Genomic DNA, 22,186 nt, shown 5'->3' on the forward strand with positions numbered 1-22,186 from the left:
GAACTTGAACCCTGATGTACACATAGTATATGCTGTGTGGCTCAATGTGTTTAGTAAATGTACTACACACACAGGAGAGTCAAAGGTGTAGTTAGTGTATTGATTATAAAGAAGCATATTACATGACATTTATTGTGTTTATCAATTTCCCATGTTTGCGCTAATCTACACACCATGCAAATACTGGCATAAAGAAAAAAAAGAAAAACAAAAATAAAAAAAGAAATCTATAACATAAACATCATTACAAAATATATGTTAGAACACATGAATGATTTTTACACAAGTCTAGATTTGAACTGTCACACCACTGAACCTTCAAAACACACTGTAAGGGTGTCTTATCCCTCTTTGTCACAGGAACAGCTTTGTAGCAGAGAATGAAAATCATTGTGCATACAAGCAAGTCCAAAATCATGCACAATATCAACAAAACTTATGGCATGTGTCCACTTCTGAGTTGTTTATACATGTATTAAATTCTGATGTAGTGCACTGAATGATTGCCAACCATTTCTATTGTTTGGAGAAATGCAGCTCTGTCTTATCTCTGTATGTTGTTCAATCTCCTCCTATCTGAGCAGTAATCTGAGACATGCAGTCTGCAAGACATTTTGTATAACTGTCCTTAAAGGGCCAGAAAATATTAAATGGCAATAATATACAGTTTTCAACCAATGCAGGGGAGATACTGAACAGAAACTGTGAAGTGTGTGCTGCTTACTTGCTTTAAAAGCACTGATACAATTACTTCTACATTTTGCAAGCCTGACCTGGCTGCCAGACCCACTGGAGGTAAGGGAGTCTAATTCCTGTTGCATTTTCCTTTTCCCTCCCAGTAATCATTCACAGTTGCAATCCATAGGATCATAGCATCATATGATCATAGGAGATTACTAGGCTATCGATCCAGAGGTCATTTTAAGCCTAGCCGTTTCATCCCAATATAATACCATAGAAATGTTAGTCAATACCCAAGACTACATTTAGTGATGGCAGCCAATGTCCAGGAGGGTTGTGGGATCTATCCCTGGTAAGAATTTCTGGTGCCCCATCCACTCGTTCAGGTTTCTCTTGAACAGTGTCACAGAGGTGATCTGTTTCACATGAATTGCTAGCCTATTCCAGAAATGCAGCAGTTGCTGGGAGATTAATCTGTCCCTCCAGCATGCCCTATTTAAGTCACAGGTCAAATATAGGCCCCTGGAATGGGTAGCTCTAGTCCTGTTTGATTTATGGATATGTAGCAAGTTCAATAGGTTTGGGTCTTGTTTTTTTCTGTAGGCAAGGCATAAGTCTCAAGTGTATATGATATGGAGTATAGTGACAAGGACTTTATTCAGTCTGTGAAAGGCGCATCCTGGAGTCCCTTGATCTTCTTTGTTAGAAACCTCTGAGGTCTCTCTAATTGCCGCAGGTGCTTAGTACGGTACATGTCAAATGGGGCATTATACTCAATTATGGGCCAGATAAGTGCCGAGTATAGGGAGTTTATAACTTCTTTTGCTTTTGAGGTGATGCCTTTATTAATCAAGTGTGCTACATAGAAAACTTTCCTTACTACAGTAGACAAATGTTGGTTGAAATTAAGGTCACAGTCAGCTTGTGATCCCAGGCCCTTTACCACTTCATGGGTACTTAGGGTATTATTGTTGATTTGATAGTGTGAGGGGACATTGTTTGTGCCAAAGGGAATAATGATGCATTTCTTTGCATTCAGTTTGAGACTGTGACTAATACACCAGTCGCTGGTCTGTGTGAGACCCTCCTGGAGTATACTGACATAATTTGAAGATTCAATGACTGCACCTAGTTTTCAGTTGTCTGTAATCTTGGTCAGCCACAACCCCTTAGTTTTGACCTGAACTTCTGAGCAGTATATACCAAACAGTAAGGAGCCCAGCACTGACCCCTGTGGCACCTGACTGGTAATATGGAATCACCCTCTTTGATAATGTGAGTCTAGTTTGTGAGCCAGCTGGTAACCCATCTTACAACAAAGGGGTTTACATTCAGTTTGCTAAGCTTAACAGTAATGCCAGACTGTAGGATTGTGTTGAATGCCTTTGCCTGGTTGAGGTATGCTGTGTGCAGAGATTTGCCCTTGTCAATGGGCTTGGCCACAATTTCAAAGAAATCCACCAGATTTAAAAGGCAGGATCTGCTCTTCAAAGCCAAATTGGATAGGATCTAGGGTTTGGAGGTCACCTATGTCTTTATTTATGAGGTTCATAATGATAAGTTCCATGGCCTTGTAGATGAGACTGGTCAGGCTTATGGGTCTGTAATTCCCTGGGTCTGTTGTTAGGGCACCTTTGTGGAGGGGAATAACTGTTGCTGTTCTCCATTCCACAGGAACAAAGCCTGTGTTTTGGCTATGATTGACAAGGGTACTTAGTGGTGATACTAGTTCATGTTTTAGCCTGTTTAGAAGACAGCCTGGGATGATGTCTGGTGCCATAGAGGCTGTGTTATTTGCCTTGGACAAGGTGTTGAGGACCTGCTCTTCAGATATGTGGGGGGGGGGGTTGGGGGAAGGAGGGGATAAGGGAGTGGAATTTTCACCAAATCTGTTCGCGACCAGGTTTGCTATCTCTGTGGTTTCATTGTTAGGGTTACTACCTGTCCCACTTTGTGAGGGACAGTCCCTCTTTGCGCAGTTGTGTCCTGACAATTTAAAAACTAAAAAATGGCAAATGTCCTGAGATTTTGGGACAAAATGATTTCCTATATTTTATGTAATAGTTGAATAAAACAGTTATTCTGTATCTAAAATACCTAAATGTTATAAGAAACAGAATAAGCAACTAAAATTCTACAAGAATAAGCTTTTACTTAGGCAAAAAAGTTAAGTTCTATCCTTTGTACTGACCGTGGGTATGTGTCGGCCTGTAAAATCTGATGTTTGTCCCAAACATGTCCCACTTTGGCCATTTGAAAAGGTGGCAACCCTATTCAGTGTGTGTGATACCACTGACCACTAGTTTTGCACATGCTTGGGCCCTACCCATTAGTTTATGTACATAGCTGTAAAAGGCCTTATGGTTATCCCTGGCTGTACTTGCTAAGTTTCTCTCAAAGGAGCCCATGGATAATTTAACAAGTTGTCTAATTTGCCTGTTGAGGCTGAGGAGGGTGTTTTTCCATTGTTGGGACCTTGCCTTTGTTTTCTTGGACAGCAACATTTTGCATTTATTGCAAAGTTTGTTGATGTGGGAGTTCCACCATGGCAGCTTGTTTTTACTTGAAGCTCTGGCGGTGATTCTTTCTGGCACAGCTGAGTTTATATACTTATGCAAGTGATTGTACAGGGCTTTAGTGTAAACTTAGGCATAGTTACCACTTCCAGTTTGGGTAGGACTTGGAATACATTTATACCTTCACCTAGGAGAGCATAGTTTGCCTTGGTGAAGTATTTTAGTCTTTGTGAGTTCTGGTGTTAGTGCCACCTCGAAGGTGACTGATTTGTGGTTAGTTTTAACTGAGGGTCTGACAGTTGTGGCAGTGCAACTGTTTGACATGTTGGTGATGACTAGATCCAGAATGTTTTTTTCCCTTGTCAGGGTATGGAAAATTTGTTCCAGGGCATTTGAGTTAAGGCTAGTGTAAGTTTCCCAATTGATGGTGGGAGAATTGAAATCCCCACATAACCAGTGTTTTTGGATTGTCTCCAGTTTGGTCAACTAGGCTTCATGGGCTTCATGACCTATGTAGGGGGATCTGTAACTGGCTATGACTTGAATGGGGGTCTTACCCACTGTAACCTGGAGCTGGAGTAACTCAATGGAGTTGTCTAGTCTGGTAGCAGATAGTGGAAGATGTGAATGCTGTATCTCTATTATAGATTGAAACATCACCTCCTTTGGTTTTCACACATTCATTTTGTGGTCTATATGTGTGGAAAGCATTGTAGCCTTGCAAGGCCGCGGTACTCTCTAAGGCCTTGAACCAGGTTTCTGTGACTGCACAGACATCTACATCATCTAGTGATAGAAGTGCTTCCAGGAATTGCAGTTTTTGGTTTAAGTTCCTAGCATTTAGCAGCATGACCCTTATTTTGTTCTGATTGGTTAATTTCACTTCAGTAATGATGTTTTCGAGACCTTGCCTAATGAAAGGCACTATGGGAGAGCCAAGAGCCTTTACCAGCAGTCAAAAACCTAAAGCTGCCAGGTGCAAACCATCTCTGGCAAAGCGGCGAGGTTTGTCAACCATGGCTTCCCAGGCTGACAGGAACTGGATCCCCTTTGAATGACACCAAAAACTAAGACAATTATTGAAATCAATAATTTTTTTGTTTATACTGTGACATCATTCTAGGTGAGGGTTGTGCATTGGTCAAGGATAGGGACATACTTGCCTGGGACACATACTCAGAGAGCTCAACCATGTCTCTCTTCATATAGTCCAGTGAGGAACATCTCAGGTCATTCACACCAACATGAACAATGACAGGGTTATAACGGTACTTGTTGCTCAGATACCTGAGTGCATGTGTGATCTGATGAATCTTGGCACTGGACAGACAGCTGACCATGACTTTCTACCTGTCCAGCCATTGGCAACAAACACTGAGGGAACACCTGCACTATATTTACATCTGCTACACAGAGACAAAAAGTTGAGATTCAGCAATTCTAATGAGTTCACACCTCATCTGCATCTTCACCGTGCTCACACCCCTGAATCTACACTATAAAAAGGTAACTATGTAGCTATGGAACCTGAAGCTGTGGAGACTTGTTTATGTGGATAATACAGTTGAAGTTGCTATTACTTTGGATTTATCTGAAAAGAAGACTACTCAACTTGATAAGGTATGACAGCATTGTTTCAGTTAGATACTGGAAATGCTCAAATGTCAGAAAAATATTTTTATGTATGTATTAGCAAATGCTGTTTTTATTTGTATGCACTTTTTAGAAGTTTACTGATAGGTATATGCATTTTGGTCAGGGCATGTTACTTTCACAGATGCAGAGCCTTATTAATTTTCAACACAAGTATCAAATGTTAGAACTGTTTTTCTTTGCACTGTTTTATTGTTATTTCCATGAAATGTACATGTCCTATATTGTCAATGACACAAGGGGTGTTAGCCTTCTAGGATGGCCCATATACACCTGTAGGAGAATGCTGGCCACAGTTACAGGTGACTGTCAAATGCATCAAAATGAATGTTTTGTGGTAAATTTATAAATATGTTTTGGGACAGTTTATTTGATAGCAGTTACAGCAATTCACTGAAAGTTCTAAGTCCTTTCTTTGGTGCAAAATGTCATTTATTTATTAATTTGTGGGTGTAGAGCCAAGTTCCATGTCTGTGTTGCACATAGAAGATTGTTTGTACAGAGGTTTGCTTTGTTATTGTTATTCTCCTAGTTTTGGATTCAGCCTTACTTTGTGTTTGACTGTGATATGTTAAAACCACATAAATCCTTTTTTATATTTGAATTTATTTGATTTTTTCTCCAGTGGGCAATATTGAAAAACTACTTCCTTATGTGTTATATCTAAGCAGGACTTTTATTTATGTGTATTATCCTTCTTTTCTGTTTTATGTCACCTAGGACTATGGCACCCAAGCGTCTCAATCCCCACAAACCCTCCTACAGTGACCTTGAGAATAATGTCATTCTACAAGCCTTTAGGCAACACGGTAGCTTTCTGCTTGAGAGAGGTTGTGGGGATATGTTTGGAAGAATGCAAATTTGGTAGCAGATAGTGGAAGATGTGAATGCTGTTGGGGGGTGCAGCAGGACATATGATCAGGTGCAGCATAGGGCCACTGACATGATTTCATCTGGCTTGAGGACAGCAGCTGCAGTAGGCTGTGGACAGATGGCTACTTGGAGGGCTGCTAAAAAGCTGCCACTGACACCAAATGAAGAGTTCCTGTCCACTGTCAGGAATCCAGAGAGCTCAGTGGAAAGTTCACAACAGCATGTGATTGGATGTTGGTGCTGCTGCTTTAGAGAGGACAAGTATGTCCCAGGAGGAGCTTCCAGGTAGGCTTAACTGTTGTCAATTGTGAAATATTTCTTGTATAGTAAAATACTGACAGCAATACTTGGCTTTCTTTACCAATTTTTTTTGGGGGGGGAGTAGCTGATACAGTTAACAACACATTCTGGCTCATTACACATGGGCTTGGGGTGGATGTGTCATCCAAGTTTCTGTTACATGTATTGTTAATGGACATATAAAGGCTCAAAACTTTTTCACCCTTTGTGTTACTGTTAGGAACTGGGGAGTCATCTGCACAAGGTAAGCCAAACATTTTTATTTCAGTACTGATGAGGAGTTCACAGAAATACTTAGTTTAGCCAAATGCATGATGTGGGTGTCAGTGTATTGCTGCACTGTCTGCAATAGTACCACCACTGTTAGTTTGTTAGCATATATTGAACTGTAGTAGTGTAGCTATTAATTTTTTTCCTGTGTTTGCTTAGTATCACAGGTGATCCTGACAGTGATAGTGTAGAACTCTTACCACCTGATGTCAGAGTATCGGCAGACTGTGATGATGATGGTGGCCAAACAGAAGCAGGGTGCAGAGGTTGAATCTGACACTGAGGTTGACATTCAGCCATCCCCTGTAATTCCATCAGACACAGCCAGCTGGCCTAAGCCAACCCATTCCAGTGAGCCCTCAAATATTGGACAGGTGGAGGGGGAGGCACTCAATCAGGGTAGCATGGTTACTGTGGCTTCAGTGTCTATTATTTCTGGCCATAACCAAAATGTTGGTGAGGTGCCATGCAGGACAGTTGTTAGGGGTGCATGGAGGAAGTCTGCTGTCCATCCTCCACCTGATCCAGTTGTGTCTTTCCATGCTACTCGACATATGTTTAGGGCCTCCGAGGAAATGCTTAGGATTGTAGATGTGGCACAGGCTGACATACGTGATTACCTCCACCATGTTGCTGATTCACTGGATCAGATGAATGACATTTTAAAACGGGAGGTGTCTGTGATGGAATGTCTGCTGGGAGTGGGACAGCATGCACATTGCGGTAGGTCAGCCACATCATCTGATGTTAGCCGACAAGGGTATGCCCGATCATGCTCCCATAGTGGCACTACTTCCTCTCCTGCATCAGTGGATGAGGTGTCCACACCCAGACAAAGCAGGCCATGGGGTTGTGGTCCTGGGGATACTTGTGAGGGGAGCTCATCCAGAAGACATCAGTCATGTTCAGGTAGCAACAGTGCATCTGACCATGGGTGAGGATGTGCTAGTGCAACTCCTGGCAGAGCCAGTCCTACTGGTTAGGTACAACGATGATGAACTGTCACCTCTACTATGCACACCTCACACCTGTCTTATATACCAAGACATAGAGTTAGCACAGAACTTGGCTATGTTCTTGCAGATACTCACACACCAATTTCACCTGGGGTGCCCATACAGACACAGACACAACAGTTACATGATTTAGTCATGATGGTTAAAGCTCATTCTGTCCTGGGGCCATTTGATACTTTATCCAGATGTCTGCCTGATCTCTTTCTTACTCAGACACACTCACTTACCTCTTGTGTAACCCTTGGCTTACTGCCCCCCCCCCCCAAATACCCTGTGCAAGTGATGATAACTGTGCCATATACTTGTTTTCTATCTTTTGGATTTAGGGATACATAAGCTTTGTGCCTGATATTCTGGGTGCATAGCTGAATTAGTGCTTACAATGTCTGTGTTTGCGATGCTGTTTTGCTAATTATATTGCTTTCTTACAGGTTTTTGTTATGTGTACATGCCTCCCACACTCATAGAGGAAAAAAAGTGAACCAACCCATAAAAAAGTGGGACAAAGGCTGAATGATAGAGAGACTTTTCAAATATTTTGGTCTTAACTATGATAGAGGCAGTTGATAGAATCAAACAATTTTTGAATCAGTATTTTTAAGATTTTTCTGAGGGATATGAAGTTTGAAACTATAATGTGTGTCATTAATTTCTAACTTCTCTCTTTAATGATTTGCCAGTTCAAAAGTATGAGGCCAAACTGAGGAAACACGGTGACCATCACTACTTTTAAGAGGTACGAATGTGTGAATCTTTGATGCCTCAGGCATATTACTTGCTAGAGGACATAGGTATTTAGATAAGTCACTGCTGTCACATCTTGAAATCTTTGCTGTAAAAATCAAACACCTTTTATTTACTTACATTACCAAGTAACAGTATTCAAGGCTATGCCATTCATTTCTATTATTACACATTTTTTGTTCTATTCCAGGTTCAACACTTACCTTGCAAATCCGGCAGTTACAGTTTTAGTTCAGGGAAGACTCTGTCTGATGCTATCAGTATACAGCCATTTATGGGTAGGTGAAGGTTGTGAGCACTGCCTAGCATCAGTGTTACTCCATGTATGTGCATTGAATTAAGGTTTTAGCCCCTTAGGTGTTGAGTGAGTGTGAGTATGTGTTTGCTCTTAGCCAGTGTGAGGGCATATTGAGCATGCCTACATCTGACTACACCCACAGCAGCTGCTGGTTCCCTATCTGACTCCTCACCTGCATGTGGCTGTGGTGACATTTCCAGTGGTGGTGGGATGCATTCCCCTTCCCCTTGTTGATCCTGCTGAAGTTATCTTCTCAGGATGATGTTGTGAAGCATGGCACATACTCTGAATATTTCAGTACATGTCCATGGATTGTACTGCAGGGCTCCCCGAGATGTATCTAGGCATCAGAACTGCAAATTCAGAAGCCCAAACATACGTTCTATGATATTTCTGGTTTGAGTGTGTATCTCATTATGGCATTCTTCAGTGTGTGTGTGTGTGTGTGTGTGTGTGTGTGTGTGTGTGTGTGTGTGTGTGTGTGTGTGTGTGTGTGTGTGTGTGTGTGTGTGTGTGTGTGTGTGTGTGCACATTTCTAATGGGTGTCATTAGTCACAGTTCCAGTGCATAACCTGCATCTCCTAGTAAATGACTTCATGGGAAATCACCCCTAGTGAACATCTGATAGAGTTGAGAGTTGTGCCAGATATGTGAGTTGTGCTAACTGCCTGGGTTGCCAGCACACACATTCAGGATGATTCCCTTAGTGTTACACAGGACTTGGCATTTAATGGAGTGAAAGTTATTTCTATTTATGTAGACCCTTCCCTGTCCCTTGGGTGGTGCTTTGATTTCTCTGTGTGTACAATCTATGGCACTCAGTACTTCAGGGTAGTGTGAGGTAGAACTCCTGCATATTTGTGGCCCTGTCCTCAGGTGTATGGGAAATATATGTGGTCACTGGAATGCTGGAGCATAACATTCAGGAATTGATGGAGGATTCTGGATGTTGATGCCTGTGATACCCCAGTATTTCCCTGATGGTCTCTGAAATGTTCCTGTAGCTAAAATTCTAAGTGCTACACATACCTTTGTCTCCACCGGTATTGGTTCCCCTCTGTTTGCCCTTGGTCTGAGTTAAGGACGACAGATGGTGCAGAGTTCTTGTAGTGCATCTCTAACCATCCTGTAGTGCTCTACAATTTTCATCTCATGCAGATTGTGATAACTTAACTGGGGTCTGAAAACTCTTCTCCTTCTTGTCTGTGGTCTATTAGCAGCAGTAGCAGCATAAACATCAGCCTGCTGCACATACACATGAATTAAAGAAACGTCATGTGTTCACTCCTTTCTGTGGCTGTATTCAAATAAATTTTGGAATTCGCAGGGAAACCAGCACTGAGTCTACATGGTTACTTCATCGCTTGTTGAATAGCTCCTTATCTTGGATTGGTTGATTAGCATACCAGTCAGCTGCTTATGCTGTAATTAACGTACCACAGTGTTTACCATGTTAGTGTGGCTCTACATGCTGTGTAGAGCCAGGGCCGGCCTTAGCTGAAATGGCGCCCTAGGCGAAGTACTGCTCTGGCACCCCTTAAGCCACACCCACACCATATTCAAGCCACACCCTATTTGAGCCATGCCCACATATTGGCCGCTCCCACAAACCCCACTCCAGTTCTTTCAATGTTTAAATGCATGAAAAACCAGTCATACTGTGACACCTTAAGACTGCAATTGAAGGCTGAATGCTCCTTAATAAACCTGCTTGATCTGTTGCTAGTGTAGAGTTTCTCTACAGTCATGAAAGACTATTAACTTTTTTGCAAGGTGCATTGATGTTTGTGTAGAAGTTCTCATTCGTAGTGTAGCATCAACTCTACATTAACACATTACTATATACCCTGATGTGCTTCATGCTCTTCACAGGTCAACCATCAAGTCCACATATTTCAAAGACAGCTACACATTGTGATGTGGTGGTGCTGCAGCTGTATGCTGACGCAGAGGCCAAAAAGGAAAGCAGTGTTACTACTAGTGACTGCCATCTTGAACTTTGCATACAACGTCTTGAACTTTGCATACAACTTACCAATAGCCAGCAGATTTCAGAATTTATCCATTAAGAGTTACAGATGGATGTGGTACCTTTAAACTCAGCTGAACAGTACACTGCTGTTTTGTAAAACTATGAGGTCCACTGGAGTAATTTGAAGACCTATTTAAGACTAGAGAAATTGTGATATTGTCAAATAATTTTATTCCATTACTGGGTCAAGTGCATTTCTATATGCAATCTTTGACAGTAAAATTATGTACTTGTACAAACTGTCAGGGCTGGTTGACTAATTTGAAAACCGCTTTCAGTTGGCACAATTAATGCTAAAGACATTGAAATATTGTCAAATTTTATTTTATTGCTGGCTACTAGGCATTCATATAGCTTATACAGTTCATACTCTACATTCTAATATTGTCAGATGACTTTATTCCATTGCTGCCCATTACATGTACATTTCTATATGCAATGTTGGACCATGTGTAAACAAAGGTTTAAAAACAAAATCACCTATATATACACCTCTATATAAGCAGTGTAGGAAACGCTGAAAAGGATTAACCATTGAAAAAAGAAAATGGGGATGAAGTGAAAGCAAACTGCAGTACCTATACATCCATCAGTATGATGGACTGCTTTGTATTCTGTGTAACAGCATGTGAAAATACAGTAAATCCATACTCTGGAATCAAAATCATAGAGTACAGAAATTACAGCATGTGAAAATTCAGTAAATCCATACTCTGGATTCAAAATCATAGAGTACAGAAATTACAGCATGTGAAAATTCAGTAAATCCATACTCTGGAATCAAAATCATAGCGTACAGAAATTACAGCATGTGAAAATACAGTAAATCCATACTCTGGAATCAAAATCATAGCGTACAGAAATTACAGCATGTGAAAATTCAGTAAATCCATACTCTGGAATCAAAATCATAGTGTACAGAAATTACACACTTTTCATTAAGTCTCACTTCATTTAGCAAGTACAAGTACCAATTTCAAGTGTGATACAAGACTGTATGGCTAACTCAGTCAAAAGCTACTAAAAGATCCATCCAACTGCATGCATCTTTTGCAGACCAGCAAAGCATTTCTAACACTGAGAATAAAAGTTACCAACTACTTTGCAGTGACTTGAGGTATCAGGTAAAAGGCATAAGTTTTGTATTAAAGCACATAAAACTAAATCAAACATTGCAGTGCCCTTAGTTTGGTCATACATTCAGCATACAATTACCGCTGATTAAAACAGAATAATGGAAAAGAAAATAGATACACATCAGTTTAACATTTTCAGTTACTAGTCAAAATAAATAAACTGTTAACAAAATAGTATGTGCTACATGAAAAGGGGAAACTTTTTAAACAGTCTGCTTTAGAGCAAAATTCACTGTTATAAGTTTAAATACTGCCGATTGAAATTCTTCTACAGTCCTGACTCAAAAATAGAACTACCGTACCTGATAAATATTTGAACCACACTTTTTGCATGCACATTTTACATAACAAATATATAAAATTATATACCAGTGACAGCAGAATCCAAGCTAGTCTCATGTAACCCGTTAAGTCATGACTGTACTAGCTAAACTTATTTTCCACAGCATGTAACAAATTAATCACTATTACAAGATTCCTCCTCTAGAAAGCTGTAAGGAAGAGGAAGGAAATGTATTCATACTTTTAGTGATCTGTTTTTCATAACACTGTTATGCCCCCTGGAAAATATATCACTCTGGCCCACTTATTTCACATGCCTTAGGTTCCCCAGCCCAGCTCAGCAGTCCAAAGAATTCACTCTCTCCACTAAACCCCAACTTCCCTGTCGCAGACCAGTCAAAAGTGTGATCTTGGCCACTTAGCCTTTATACTACTTGCTATACAACCATAATGCACATCCAAGTTAAAAATATAAATGCTAACATTTAAAACATTTTTAAAAAACATGTGTGAAATGTTAAACTTCTATCTGCCTCATGCTTAAAACAGTGGTTTAACAATAAATAGAATGTGAATGAATAATTAAACACTACAGAACAAACTACTGGTGTGATCCATTAACTCTGATGCACTGCATTCCCTAAACATCTGGGTAGGAAACAAGTTGCCAGCCAGGAACGCTACACACAGTTTCTTCACAATTAACTCTTCTCAGCACTGAAGAAAAAGCAGTATCCAAACATTTCCCTTTCATAAAAAATATTCTCCTGGTCAGTGGTTTGGTTACAACAAGTAAATAACCTGCACACAGATGTCCCCCTCACCAGGCTGGATAAGCACAAGGTTACAGTTAGCTGCTTATCAGGTGCCAGGATCAGTCAAGTCACTCAAGCACTTACCACAAGTACCAGTATAACTCCGTCAGAGTCCATGTGGGTGTGCATGACCTGAGACATACCTCACTGAACTAAACTGGCTTAACTTCTGGTGTCAGTGTAAGGGGATCCAATATCTGTCAGTCTGGGAGGACATGGTTGACGGACCACACTGCTTTGCCACAGATGGTCTTGCACCTGTCTCCTCTATGACTCTCTCAAGCTACTCCAAGTCCAATTAACAGTAGGCAAAATCCCCTACCACATATTCACTAGCTACAGGTCCCCCACAATGAACCAGGAAAAGGATTCTGCATACCTGGACCTACTGGCATTACTTACCATGTAGCCCAACATCATACTCACTGGCAATTTTAATTATCCTACCATCAACTGGGGAAAATACATGACCACAAATCTGCTTGCTCCATGGTTCTTGGACCTTGTCAGTGCAAATGCCCTGGAACAGCTAGTCGGCACACCAAAGAGGGGCTCAAATATTCTGGACATAATGCTCACAAACATGGGGGAGCAAGTATTATATAGGTATTATAGACAAACTCAATCAATTGGGAATACACCCTTATGTCACTGATGGGTAGCCAAATGGCTCACCAACAGGACACACTGTTAAAGTGGGTGAATTCACATCTAGGAAAAAGTGTCGTACCACAGGGTTCCATGCTGGGCCTTTTACTGTTCAGAATATATTTCTCAGAAGTCTAGGCAAACATGGATGGCCTGTAGCTGACCAAGTTCATCGATGACTGCAAATTGGGTGCAATCACGGAGTCCCCCAGTGGTACTACAGAAAGGATTAATGCAGACTAATGATTGGTGCCAAAGCCATGGACTGAAGCTAAATGCAAAAAAATGTGTAATTATTCCCTTTGGGAAACCTAACATCCCTGCTATTTACAATACAGACAGCACCCACCCCAAGAGTAGAGTACGAGACCCAGGTACTCAGGCTGATAATCTGAACTTCGACCACCATGTTACCTACAGTGGTGAGGCTTTCCTATGTGACACATTTCATAAGTAAAAGCTCGGCATCTAGATGCAAGGACATTATAATTCCATTATACTCATGCCTCATCAGGCCATTACAATACAATGCAGCCTTTTGCATGTACCTCACCATACAGATGCATGCAAAGCCACATCGTAAGTGGAAAGACTGAAAGCCCCATCACTGGAATCTGTCTCCTACAGGCTACTAAATGGTGATCTGTGTCTTGCTTACAGGGTAGTCTCTGACCCTACCCTGATGGAAATTTTACACATTCACAAATCAAGCCACATGAGGGTCACTTGCTCCAGGAATATTAACCTAGGCATGGATATGAACAAATCATGCTGGAGAGATACCTCCCCCCTGAAACTACCCATTCTCTGGAACAAGCTTTCCATTCATGTGAAACAAAGCCCCTCTCTGACCCTCTTCAAGCACAACTTAGATCAATGGATGGGTAATCGCAAGTTCACTCCTGGGGTCATGTCCATTTTCTCATGGACATAGGCAGGCATTAGCCTCATACCTCCATGAACTTCACTCACTTATGTATTGCTAATTGGGTTAACTTGTGATAAACATGCCTACGCTTGTAAAGGTTTTTGGGTCATTAGCCTAGTGACCACCTATGAAACTATGACACAAAGATAGCACGTTAATGGCTTACCATAAATGAGAAGGCTCTTCCCATATGATAAATTACAGCAGTATGCCAGCATTAATTTAGGACAGAAGAAAAGCAAACATTAGTTCAAGCTGGGTAGCATGACACAATGGGAAAATAAATTGCTTTTGAATATGGTCTCTAAATCCTGAAATATGACTGGTTAAAACTAAAAAGTATCAACCTGATAATACAGCTTGAAGCCTAATTATAAGAGCAGACAAAGCAGATGACCTACTACTAGAAAAATAATTCACAACTGTCAGTAGCCATCAAGTCTCAGGACAACTATGCAATGAAAACATCTCTTTTTTTAACATTTTATTCAGCATCTTTCCTTATTTGTGTGTCAGTCTCATTTCTGCTGCAGGCAGCAGTGCTGCATGTGGGGCAATTGGGTCCAGGATAATACCACCAGAGTCCCCCTTCCCCAGCCCAAGCTAATGAGAAAAAAAAAATACGTTCCAAGGCTGAGGACAAAAAAAGATGATGAGTTGACAATACAAGAGCTGACCCCCCCGACACACACACACACACACACACACACACACACACACACACACACACACACACACACACACTTATTTAAACAGCTGCAGTATTACAGTGAGGCTGCTTAAATAAATACAACCAGTAATCCCACTTCTGAATTGCAGGGAACAGTCCAGTTTCTCTTAAACAGTGACCGATCATAACACCTACCAGTTAGTACCCTGGGCAGCCAGTAATCCCCTCTGCTCTACTCTACCCTACCCAGATTCTGGAATTCCTCCTTTCTACTGAAACATTAATTTTCAAGATATTATAATCCCCCTCAGTTTACAGAAATTTCTTACAAATTTTGTGCAATCTATTAATAGTAGGACGGTGGCACATCACCACATACCTCTCAACCCCTTTCTAGACAAAGCTTAAAATAAAGGGAAGAGCAAAGGGTGCTAGGTAACTGGAATGTGTTAGCATGCATTTTTCTGAAGGGTATGAAGTCTGAAAATCGTGTCTATCATAATTTAGTGGCTTTATTCCTCAGTAATTTGCCATAAAACCATAAATATTCTGAGCAACAGACAAAAATATGAGTTAAGAATCTAGATATTCACTTTGGTGCATAGATGTAACAATGCGGTGGGCTTTTACAACTGTGGGTCGCTATGAAGCACACAGTATAGCTTCCTGATATATTTTCTTCATGTACGCTCATTTTCAGCATGTTTTCAGTAACACTTTCGTTTTTAAATTTGTTGACCAAAAGAAAACTGAAATATTACATACTCGGAGAATGTCAATTGTATAGCACAACAGACAATAGTGCAGGCTGCAGCATCAACTTACCTTAAAATAAGCAGCAAGTGAAGAAAATTGCTGTCAAAATAAAATAAAATACAATTAGATCCACAGTTGGGAGCCCGCATGGTGAAACAAACCAGGCCGCCGATGATCCACCACGCTGTCCAGTCCAGAAGAAATTCAGGAAGCAAATAACAGCCAATGGATGCGCCCGCCTCTAGCTCGTCACGAAGGAAAGAATGAGAGGCGGGCATGAGCTGCATTATATACTGTCGATTGGTAGTAGCCAGGGACGTCACGAAAACAAAAGCATCACGGATTGGATGCTTTTCAATAATGCTGGACAACAGCAGCCACTCATACATACATTTATGCAGGGGGGGAGGAAATGGAAGAGCAATGTAGTGAGGGGGCGTTCTATTGCTGTGTGCTCTTGTCGTCAGTCGTGGGGGGAGGGCGCAATTTTACTTTGCAGAAACGGGCATCGGGCACAATGTTAAAAAGTGAAGAAAGTTTCACTTTTTAACTTTGTTGTTTTTTTTTTTTTGCGATTTTGCGCCCCTTATGAGGCCGGCCTGTACGGCGCCCTAGGCGGTTGCCTAGTTCGCCTATGCCTAAGGCCGGCCATGTATAGAGCCGCTCACTAAGTACAAAACAGTGCACTACCATGTGCACATTGTGCCATAATGCGCACATGGTTTTAGCAGCTTTTGTATGGTTTACTGAATCTGCACCACTGAGTATAGGCAGCCACCATTATGATTTTTACATTTTTGAGTAAGCACTAAGTCTTGGTTCAGTGAACAAAGTTCTCTGTGAGGCAAGTACCAGTTTAATAACTGGCTGGAGGCTGTGCATCTGTCTGGGCTACAGATAATGTTGTGGGCAGTCAATGTGACTGGAGGCTAATACATTAGTTATCTCAAGCCAGTTAAGGGACTTAAGTGCATGATAGCGACGTGTTTGGTTAATGTGGGTAGTTGCAGACTTTGTAATCTTATTATATGATTGCTCCAGTTTGGCTGAGAGGACTGTAGGTTAGTCAAAATAGACAAGGCACGTAGGAGAATAGGAAGCAGTTAGTTTTGAGCTACAGATGATTTTTTGGCAAGACTCAGTATCAGATTTTTATAATCCTTCCACCCAGAGCAAAATCTTTGCTCCTTTTGTTTCATGTAGTGCAACAACTTTTTCTGGCAACATATTCGGTAGAACTTTCCCCACATATCTCCCATAGCTCTTTGAACTGAGTTATATCTCAGCCAACTATCACATCATGTCATAAAAATTGGTACTAGAGATAGTGGGTATAATATTTTGCCTAAAGGGGGTTGTAGTTTTGCCTGTGTTATAGGGTACTCCATTTTGCTTTCAAAAGTGCACTTCACTTTTCTGTTTATAAGTTGCTTTATGCTTACAAACTTATCATGACCTAGTGCTCATTGAGTCAATGACCCTTGCATCTCATTCCATTCCACCACAATCTTACATTTAACATGTTTGATAACAGTGTAGGCAAAAACAGACTCTACATTTCTATTCATTTAAAATTCATCATTAGCACATTCATAGGCATGCTTTCAAGTACAATTTGTTGACTTTGTTGACAAGCATAAATAGTTTTCAGAAGTACCATATTGCTGCTATACCTGAGCAATATTTTGCTATGTATCTTTTTCTATAATATGTAAATTAAACAAACTCATATGGCAGCATTTTTTGTTTGTAAACAAAGAAAATACTTAGCTGAAAGCTTATTATTTTTAGTGCATGCAAGTCTGACTTGACATTCACAATTACATTTAAAAACAGACATTCTATTAAAGCAAAAAGCAACTAACTGTTCGGAAGACTTGGACTATTCTGGAATGCCCCTGTCTTTTAAGTTGCTGGGAAATGTATTTTTTAAATTAGTCTACAGCTAAGGTTGCACGACTTGTACTTGGATAATTTATAAGAGTTTCTAGCCACATTTTCAAAGTATATATTACGTTAGTCATCTATGTGTGCCTCAGGTGAAGTTCTAGCCAAAAATTAATTTTAGGAGACCACCAAACAGCCTAGCCCAGTTTCTCAACTATCCCAGGGTGCTACCTGGTTAAGTGCCTTAGTCAGAGTCACACAGTAGGCAAATGGAGGATAAAAGAATTAAACTCTGGACTCTAGGAAACAACTCATTAATAGGGCATAACCTTAATCCTGTGTGCTAACTGCCAGACATCCGTTTTTCAGTTATTGGTATTTGTGTACATCAACATCCTCAAGGTGTGTATATGTTATTAGGTTTGCTGAGATGATAGTACCCTTGTACAATGAGCTTATAGGTAGCTATTCTAGCCACATTTCTCTCAAATACTTCTAAATAGGCTTCTGCACTGTCTTCTGGGTTTTTCAGAAGTGTACTTATTTTGGGATTCCCAGCCAGGTGGACAGTTGATTTATTATAACGGATACCTGTTGTTGGAGGTGGAGGAATTATTGGCCAGTGGCTGCAGATTTTTCTTCTATCTGAGTAGCTTATAAACTCCAAATAAAATACAAAAATACACTTATGCTTCTTGCAGCCATCAAAGTAACAACTTTTTCTTTTGTGCAGTAATAAAATAGTCTTCAACACTAGTATGTGAGTTTTAAGTTGAGGTTTACTTACGTTACTGAACATAAAATTAGCTGCTTGTAGAAATTATGGAAATTAACAGAAAAAAAGCTGCTCACAAAAGCACTGCTAGCCTGCTGTAAAAGATGCCCTTCATACCCTTGGAGCCTTTTGTGCTGGTCTGTGAGTAAGGGGGTGGGGGTAGAGCATGCCCATGCTATTTAAGTTAGGATTGTGGGAAAGATGGCACACTTTGGTAAAGCGACAAGTAATTGCAGATTTTAGTACAGCCGCTTGTCAGTGTGACAGTTGAGGGCAAAGTTCCTTTTTCATGGTAAGGCTCTTTTTAAAGGTATTTTGGGTCTTAATTTAAGGAAGTGTTGCTGTCTCTTTTTAATTTCTCCAAGTCTTTGGATTTATAATACCATGAGAGTAATGGACCCCATTCCTAAGTCAAAGTATTATTAAAGTTCATGAAATTAGTGTTGTTTAAATCTTTGATGCCAGCCAGTAGTGTTCTTCACAGCAACCTCAATGTGCCCAGTAATGACTCCTTCTGCAGTTTGTATGGAGTTGCATGTATTGGTAACATGTCTAAATGCAATTGAAAATTCTTTTTTATAAGATCCGTTGCTCCTACTACTATTGGTTCATAAGTTCATCAGTGTGTACTAAGCTAATGGCCCTGGGGCCTTTACAGTCTTAGCCCATAGAAGTGCCCTGGCATTGTGCCACTCGTTGTTAGCTCCCAGTGCCATTATCAAGTAGAGCCACTGCAGTGATGCCCGAGGTGAACTTTCTATTACCCATCCACTCATCAAGATTTCTCTTGAAGAGAGCTAGTCAGGTACTCTGCTTGACATGTATGGGAAGTATATTCCATAGCATGGGCAGTCTCTGGGTTATGAACCTGTCCCTCCAGCACGCTCTTTTGATTGTGGTAATGAGGTTGAGATCTCTGGAGTGTGTGGTGTGGAGGGATTGGAATTTCTTTAAATGTAACATTTCTAACAGAGCTGGGTCAGACATGGCTTTGTAAGTCAAGCAGAAATCGCCTCTTAGTAGATGATATGAGACAGAGAATAGCTGGAGTTTTTTGAGTCTGTCCATGTAGGACATGTGTTTAAGGCCTAGGATCCTCTTCGTGAGGTACTTTTGTGGCCTCTCCAACTGTTGCAGGTGTTTAGTGAGATACATGCCAAATGGGCATTGTACTCTGTGATTGGTCTAATAAGGGAAGAGTAGAGAGAAATGATGACCTTTTTCTTCCTGGATGCAAAACCCTTGGAAATGAGATGTGCCACATAGAAGGACTTTCTGACCACAATGGCAATGTGGTGGTCAAAGGAGAGGTTGCTGTCACCCTGTGTCCCCAGATGTCTTATAATGCCTTCAGTGCTCAGTGGGCTACCATCGATGTGGTAATTAGTGGGAACAGAGCTTTTCCCAAAGGGGATAACAAAGCATTTTTTGACATTAAGCTTAAGGCCATGGTTTCGACAACAGTCATTGGTCTCAGTGAGGCCTTTCTGTAGGTTATCTGCATCCCTTGGGGAGCTAATAATGGCTGCCAGCTTGCAGTCGTCTGCAAATTTGGCCAGCCAGAGTCACTCTGTGTTGGCCTGGACTTCTGAGAAGTAGATGCCAAACAGGAGAGGACCCAGGACCGATCCTTGTGGGACTCCACTCGTGACTGGTCAGCAGTCTGACTTGGAGTCCATTACTTTCACACTGTGGGTTCTATCTGTGAGCCAATTTGCAACCCACCTAACAATATAGGGGTTGATGCCTAGTTTGCTGAGTTTATCAATCATTCCTGAGTGAGGAATGGTATCAAAGCCCTTGGCTAGATGGAGGTAGGCTGTATGAACTGCCTTACCTTCATCCACTGCTCTGGTGACTGACTCAAAGAAGTCAACCAAGTTGACCAGGCATGATCTACCTTTCACAAAACCAAACTGCATGGGATCTACAATTTGGAGATTCCCTATATCCTTGTTAATTAGGTCCATGATGATGCGCTCCATAGACTTACATATCAGACTCATCAGGCTAATGGGGTGATAATTTCCAGGGTCTGTAGTCACTCCTCCTTTATGGAAAGGGATGACTGTAACAGTGCGCCATTCGGTAGGGACAAAGCCTGAGATGAGGCTGTGAGTGAACAGAGCACACAGATGTGGTGCCAGTTCACTTTGTAATTCATTTAGAACACAGCCAGGGATATTGTCAGGTCTCATGAAAGCTGTATTCTTGGCCTTAGACAATGCATCTTTACCCTTTGCTGCAGTAATGTTGGGTGCTTGGCATTCTTCCAATATTCAGATTGGTCTTTTGGGGAGAGGGGTAAAGTTGGCACTGAATCTGTCAGCCAGTATGTTGGCAATATTTGTTCACTCAGTATAGGAGGTACCATTGTGCAGTAACTCAGAGCAAATCTGGGTATTGCCATGGAGATCCTTGATATAATTATAAAAGGCTTTGTGGTTGTTTTTAGTGTCTGCCACAATTCTGCCTTCATTTATTTATTTATTTATTTATTATTTTTATTTTTTTATTTTACATTTGTTGACCGGGCTAGTCCAACATCCATTTTCAGTGGAGCTGGTGGAGAGGGGAGAGAAAAATAAGATTAAAAAATGATTATATAATGGATATAGAAATACATAAAAATGTAAATATGATATAGAGACAAAAAAAATAAATTTTTTTTTTTTTTTTTTAACAAAAGTAGTAACAAGAAACAAAGTTATTTGAAGTGAATGAGAAAGATTGGAGTGTTAAATAAATAAAATATAGTTTAAAGATAAAGTAGGTGGTTAGCTGATTGGTACAAAGAGCAGAGCCAGAAATTGTTCAGATGTGAAAGAAGTTCATAGCTGGCTTTGGAGGTTTTGATGAGGGATCTCATCTTCTTGTTGAGGATAATAAGGGAATTTTTCTAGTCTTGGGACTTCACCTTTTTCTTCAACAGTTTCTTCCTTCTGTTGTAGAGTTTATTAATGACAGGTGACCACCAGACTGGCTTCCCTTTTTTTGGAAGAGAGCATCTTGGTTCTGTTGGGTATGGTTAGTTCCATGCATTTATGTATGTGTTCGTACAGTGCATTGGTGTATGATTTGGCAATCATGCATCTATTTTCCATGGGCATGGGTGCAGTGAAGTTAGCCACCTCTGTTTTTAGGAGTCCAAAGTCAGCCTTGGTGAAGTTTTTCATTGTGGATACCTTTGCAGGGGGGTGTGGGTGAGATGTGGATTTCCATGGTGATTAGTTTGTGGTCGGATCTAACCAGGGAGGAATTGACTACTGGTGTAGAACAACAGTTGCCCATGTTAGTAACAACCAGGTCAAAGATGTTGCTTCCCCTAGTGGGGGTAAGAATGAGCTGGTCCATGGCATTGGAACTGATGATTTCAAGGAAACGTTGGGTCAGTACACTGGTGCATAAGTAGTTTTCCCAGCTGATGGAGGGGTAGTTGAAGTCACCTAGTATAAGAGTGTTGGGTTGGATCTTAATAGTTTCCAGGGTGCTTACGAAGGTGGAGTGAGAGTCTTGGGACATGGTTTGGGACCTATAGCAGGCTACGACCTGAATCTCCATCTTACCCAATGTTAGTTGTACCTGGAGTATCTCAGATGCATCTGGGTATCTTTCTTCCACATTGCTCTAATTTCTGCCTGCAGATTCTGATATTTCATGACTTTGTGTCTCTCTGTATTCAAGGCACTGTAGTCACTGGGTGTGGCAATTTCAATGATCAATGCTACTCTTGTCTTCTTTTCTTGGACCACTATATCCAGTTTTCTAGCATCTATCTTTTGAACTGCTGGTAATGGGTGATCCCATGTGATGTAGACTTCTCCATTTTCTATGATGCTTTGTGGCTCATGTTTCCAGTGTTTTTTGGCCACTTTAGTACCATAATGTTTGCACATTCCCCAGTGC

Source organism: Protopterus annectens, chromosome 2.part1, assembly GCF_019279795.1.
Source record: "Protopterus annectens isolate FY-2018-M chromosome 2.part1, PAN1.0, whole genome shotgun sequence".
NCBI lineage: Eukaryota > Metazoa > Chordata > Ceratodontiformes > Protopteridae > Protopterus > Protopterus annectens.